Genomic DNA, 6,287 nt, shown 5'->3' on the forward strand with positions numbered 1-6,287 from the left:
TTTCAGAGAGGAATCCAGTGCTAAAGGCTAGATAATAAGCTAGAATAAAAACAAATTAATATATCGCTCTCTCTTTTTGTTGTTGTTTCTAGATTGTGGAGGTGCGGTGTCATGGAAACAGCTATGCGCATGACAAATGTTATTCTGGGCTTTGATATTTATCTTAAATGGTAACTGTCGCTTTTGATGGATTAACTTTGAGAAAGGCTGTGGTGGGAGGGGGGGAATCATTTTATTCCAATTTTTCATTTATGTTTCTTACATGATGTGTAGTATATATTTTTTTCCTTCACACTCTCAGGTTCATGAGTGTTATTATAGTTGTGTTATTTTTTATTTTTTTGCATCTCAGGTAGATTGCAAATTTTAAGCCCCGAGTATATATATAGGTACATATATATATATATATATATGCTGTAGTACCACAGGTATCGGAAGACGTAACGAAAATCACAAGATGTACATGTTCCTCTCAGTTGTACATGTTTCTGTGTTTAATATGGTGCACTGTTACGGTAAATGTTAAATATTATTTTGCATAGGCCTAGTTCACAAAGAAAACTAGATTTGTTAAGCAGCTGAAAACGATGTACAGTCGGTGTTAACGAAGTCACAACGATGTTCTCGACACTTCTTCTTCTTCCACCGTTGCGTTCTGCTCATGCGGTGCTGGTCAGTTAGTAACCCTAGGATATTCTCACAGTCCTCAAGCATCTGTTTTGCATCATGCATCGCTTTTCTTATTTAGAAGATATGGTGTATTTACTGTGACATGAAGTTTTATGAATGATCTGTAACCTCTTGGATATTTGGACGAAACTCATGTTTTTAAAGCCTGGGGAGGGAGGAAGAGGAAGAGACCTGTGGGGGAGGTGATGGTTTTTAAACCCCTAGATTGGTTGTTTAGGTTGTTGAATCTTGAATTTAATTTTTTTAATATTTTTTTTTGTTCCCAAGTGATGTTTTGTTTTCTTGTTTCTTTTTTTTGTTTTTTGTTTTTGTGTGTGTGTGTGTGTAGTAAAGAGGATGTTTTTTTGTTTTTTGTTTTCATTTGACCATACATATTTTGTATTGGTTCATGCCAACATTTTTACAAAAGAAAAAAAAAATCTGAAGAGTACTTGTCTTAATAAAAAGATATCAATGTTTAAAACGGTGTGCAGCTGTCGTTTGTTTAAAATAACGCTTCCACTCGTGATCACTTTAGAGGTTAGGAGTCAAATTGCACTAAAGTTTGTGTTAAAATGGCTGAATTCTAGAAACGGGTGTAGATCTTCACATTCTTAACGTCGCTTTAATTTCCATATTCTAGTTAGGACCAAAACGTTCAGAAAGATTTGTTCAATTTTAGTAAAGCCAAAACGATGTTGGCTGTTCAACAACATAATAATGTAGATTATTTTATTTACAAACCCAAACATTAGCTGTATAAATTATGTTTTTTCTGCAAATAACTGATCTAATAATTTTAATTTCAATTCACTGGTTTATTTATACAGCTCCAATTCACAGCAAATCTTGTCTCGAGTCACTTTACAAAAAAGAAAAAAAAAAACATTTTAGTTTGATATCTCATACATTTCCCTGGTTATAACAGCACAGCATGCTCAGTTAATTACTCGACATGGTTTTAAAAAATGTAGAACGTTGATGACTTTACAGCAATCCCTCAAATCGAGGACGCACGAGGAAGACCTCCCCTTTAACAGGAAGAAACGTATTCCACCTCAAATCTTTTATATTATCAAACAACTTTTTAATCTCAAAGACAATATTAATAAATCTGCTTTTTAAAGCTGCTTTTAAATGCTTTAAATTCCTAAGTGAAAACAAAACCTTTCCAAACCAAGCGTGGCCTTGTGATATTTGCTAAATTATGAATTAACTCCTCAGTTTAGTCAGCTCAGTTAAATTTTTCTAATGCCACGCAGGCCTGGTTGCTGCCAAACTTGTAGAATTAAATTAAAAAGAAAAAATCCCTCGATCTGTAACAATTTAAGCAAGCGTTTAGGCACCTTTGAATGGTTGCCGTGGGAGACTCAGGGGTTCCTCAAACATGCATGAATGAATCAAAGCAACACTTTGTGATGATGGAATCACATTATAACATGATGTAAAGCACGAAACGTCTCGCTTAAGTAACATCTCCCCCTAAACATTGACATAAAAATATAAGTAGAAGAACTCTTAGGAATCTAATACATGATAATAATTATAATGCTCTAATCCTCAGTGTTGCACTGGCTTAACCAACTTCTGGATCCTGTGATCATTCAGATTTCCTCTGCCTGTTTAGGTTTTGCTTCAAAATCAACATTTCTGATGTCGCCTCACGACAGCTTGGCTTCACGTTGCCTTCTTGTAATTGTTTCAGGTTGATCACCCTGGAGCTGGTCAGTGGCTGAGTTTTTGTGATTTTCATCTTTTTTGTTTTGGTTTCTAAGCATTCGAGATATTTTTAGCTGAGCAGACAATCATTATATATATAATTTTCACCTCCAATCAACTTCCTTTCAACCTTGTTTTCCCAAATATCTGGATTGAAATCGGTTTCCTCTGCTTTTCAACGCTTTAATAAAACGACCACCATCTTGAACAGGTTTTGCATTTGTCCGCCTTTTTGCCACCCGCTTCTCTTTCTTTGAACCTCCACGGCATTATTTTAAACGCAAACCCTTGAATTAACGACTCAGCCGTGCGGACGCCGTGACTCTTGGTTTCCTCTCACTCCGCTGTGCTCGCCGCTAAATTATTCACCATTCGAGAGCGAAGAACTTGAGCGGGACTCGGTAACGAAGAGACTCGAACCATGTCTGAGTCTTTCTCAGGGCGGGAGCAGGTGGAACGTTTTGCCTCGTATTTGTTGTCAAATTCACTTTGCTTGTTTAACAAGGTAAAAAAAAAAAAGCATTAGGTTGGATTGAACATTTTCACTTCATTCTGCCCTCCTGGTGCTTGTCAAATTTACAACAAAAAAAAAAGAAAGAAAAAGAGGGAGAGAGAGCTTTTGACATGCAGGAAAAATATTGTACCGCTGTCGATTGGATGTTGGTGAATGGCAGCGGCGGCAGCAATCTGGGCTCCCATCGGTGACTGACAAGCTCGTTGTGGCGCAGATAGAGGCGAGAAACGTTTTAAACGACATGATGACTGACACCAACAGGCTCAGGGGCCCTGTTAAAGTTTCCAGCTGAACACTGGATGCCGGTGATTTGACAAATTGATAGGCGTTTTGGGGAACAAGACCTAATTCATAACCATAAGCTATTCTGTCATCATAATTCTGTCAGTACCGCCATTTCCCATTACTTTTAAGTGATCCGTTCCAGGTAAAGGTCAATAACATTATTCAAACTTTAATGGGAGTAGTCTAACCTTCAAAAACCAGCCACTTTTCTCTCTTATTCACACAATCATTTGACTGTAATGCTTCTCTCGAGGAGCATTAAATAGCTGCACAAAGACCGAGTCCCTTTGTGAATTGTGATGACTTCAGATTTGTATCTTTTTTTTTTTTTTCTTTTTTTTTTTTTAGCTTAACACAAAGTTACATGCAGCCCTGGTTAAGATGTGCTGAATGCCTTAGAATAAATTAATCTTTTTTGGGACATTAGGGTTGTCTACCACTGGAAAAAAATGTATTTATCCGTCCTTTTATTGGTGGAAAACCTAAACAATAAAGTAAGAGGTTTAAAACATTTTTCTTCAAAGTATTGAAACCTCAGACTATTTCTATAAAATAAATTCAACTGAACCATTTTGTAATTTAAACTTATTCGGCGTTTAAACTTTTAGAGATATTTTTTTTCATTCGTGAACGTTGTTAGAACAAATAAATGTAAATGAAACTCGACGTCGGTGTAGAGAGCTGCTACGGCATGAAATGTGACGACACAGAAACAACCAAAACAGTCAAAGAAACTAGCGTCGCTCTCCACACATATAAAAACATAGTTATCTATATTTATTTAAAAAAAATAAATGTATCTTTTGCTGCAGAAGCTTAATCTATATACAAAAAAAAATGTAGAACAATCTAACTTTTTGAGACATTTATTCTTTGGGACAGAGACCATCAGCGGCTAAAATAATTTGTAAACATGTCAACGTCGTTCTCATCAATTCTGCTTTTAAGGTTTCTCCTGAAATGAAATTCACACTTGATTTCAGTAAAATGTAAAACAACCCAGACAAGCCAAGCGCTTAAATTAGATTATGTGTAATAAGGTGGCATTGTGGAGAAAATAACTGTTCTGTTTTTAATGTAGTACAAATTGAAATAATCCACTCAAACACAAAAGCCAACTCTGCTGCTGAAGGGGAAAAAAAAATATGTTGAACTTTGTTTAAAGTCGGCACCAGCAGAACCCTGGAGGCGGGAACGTTACGGTCCGAACTGTTTTTTATTACAGGAAGTGATGCGTGGAGAGATGGACCAGGAAGTTCCTGATGGGAACCTGAAGACAAAACAAGAGCAGACGTCCAAGAAAGATTGTAGTCTGAGACACAGAGCCAAGGAAACACAGAGTACAGGACTCCAGGAACCCTGGAGGTTTGAAAACTGTTTGTGTGGGGGAAGAAAAAGGTGAAAATAACATCTTGACAATGCAGGAGTTAATACCAAAAATGCTTTTGTGCAAACAATTTGTCAAATTCCAGCAAGTCTTTTCAAGATGTGTCCACATGGCAATGCAATTTTTTTGGCTCAGAACTTAATTTGTGGTATAATTTGCTTTCATAACTGTTAGTTATTTTCACAATTTGTGCTTTTTTTCTCTCTCTTTACGTTCTTTTTGTAAAGAGAGCATAAAGAGAAAGGAGAACAAGCATTCAAGTGACGCAGAAGGAAATAGCTACAAGTAATGGCCACTTGTCTAAATTTGCACTAAATTACAAAGAAATAGTTCCAAAGAATAAAATAATTGCTCCTGCAACAAACAAGGCTGGGGGAGGAATTACATTGTTCTGGCCTCCATACCCACAGGAGGGGAAAAAAGAATTAAATCCAAAGTTCACGAATGTAGCTGCAAAGAGTGTAACTATTTATTTAATTGTTTATTTATTTAATAAATAATTGCTTCGTTGCAGGGCTGCCGATAACAGCGGTGCCGCTGGTGTAATCTGAATTACTAATACATTTTTTTAAAAAGTAGTTGCATTTTCCTGTTGGTGGCTGTCCAGACACAGCCAGCGTCTGATGTTTCAGATTAATATTACTAATCCTATTTAAATGTTCAATTTTAATTTGGAATGACATGTTTAAGTATAATTAGCACAATGGGGAAATTAAGAGTGGACGAATGTCTGAGCGTGGCCTGTTTAGCTGACTAATTAATTGATTAAGATTGATGGCATGTACCACTTGGCTTGGCTGAGGTATAATTAAATGTAGCAGGAATAACTAGTGAGAATGAACAAAGGCGAAATGCAGCCAGGTCTGACTCAACATCCCTGCTATTTGGTTAAAAAAAAATAATAATAAACTTTCTAACACTTTGTTTTTTTCTCTCATTAATAAGTTATCAAAGAAGAATAAATGTTGACAGATTGTCAAACTTTTGTTCGGTTTATTCTAAGGGCAGCTGAAATGCCTTTTTACTCACCAAGACGAGACAATCTGTGGATTTTTGTCTCTCTTTGACAGAAGCCAGCTTGTCGCAACAACGTCTCGACTGGCGAAATATGAAACAATAATTATTCATTTCAAAACTTTTTCTAGAGAGATTCTTCCTGAAAACACAAACAAACCTGTTTAAAAAAACTCATTCCTTCTTTTTTTTTACTTGCTAATCTTTGCAGGTCTCCTGATATTCTCTGCAGAAACCTGCTTGCATAAAAACGCACGGCTAGACTTATACTTTGTTGAAGTAGTAGTTTTGATTATATTTTCGTCATTCATTCTTCTTGGGGTTGCACCCGTCATCGCATGCAGTGAATTTATGACATTTGCTCATTTGTATCCAGTAGCACAAACCATATTTTTGTGGGGTTTTTTAATGTTTTTTTTCACAGAGTTTAGACAGGATCTTATTGTACAAAGGAAGCAGTCAGGAGAAGAGTACGAAACATCCCAAAACATTGCATTAAAATCATTAAAATTCCTTCTCTGAGAGTCTCTCAGTAGATCGAGGTCATGCTGCACTTTGTCCCATTTCTGGGCAAGATCTGAGTCCGAACGGATCCCCTAACCCAGAGGTTCCCAAACTGTGGGGCGCGTCCCCTGGGGGGGGCTCTGGGTCGTTGCAAGGGGGGCGCGGGAAGCCGGTTGGATGAAAAAAAAAAAAAAA

General features: G+C 36.7%; 1 long non-coding RNA gene across 1 annotated transcript; it reads right to left on the minus strand.

Moving 5' to 3' along the window:
* Window positions 1-4,248: 4,248 nt before the first annotated feature.
* On the minus strand, window positions 4,249-5,652 carry LOC107836489 (uncharacterized). Its single transcript, XR_001662398.1, has 2 exons — window positions 5,604-5,652; window positions 4,249-4,457 (listed from the first exon to the last, which is right to left on the minus strand). It is a non-coding gene; the product is annotated as an uncharacterized LOC107836489 (long non-coding RNA).
* Window positions 5,653-6,287: the final 635 nt, after the last annotated feature.

This window comes from Poecilia formosa, unplaced genomic scaffold (genome assembly GCF_000485575.1).
Source record: "Poecilia formosa unplaced genomic scaffold, Poecilia_formosa-5.1.2 Scaffold63, whole genome shotgun sequence".
In the NCBI taxonomy this organism is placed as follows: domain Eukaryota; kingdom Metazoa; phylum Chordata; class Actinopteri; order Cyprinodontiformes; family Poeciliidae; genus Poecilia; species Poecilia formosa.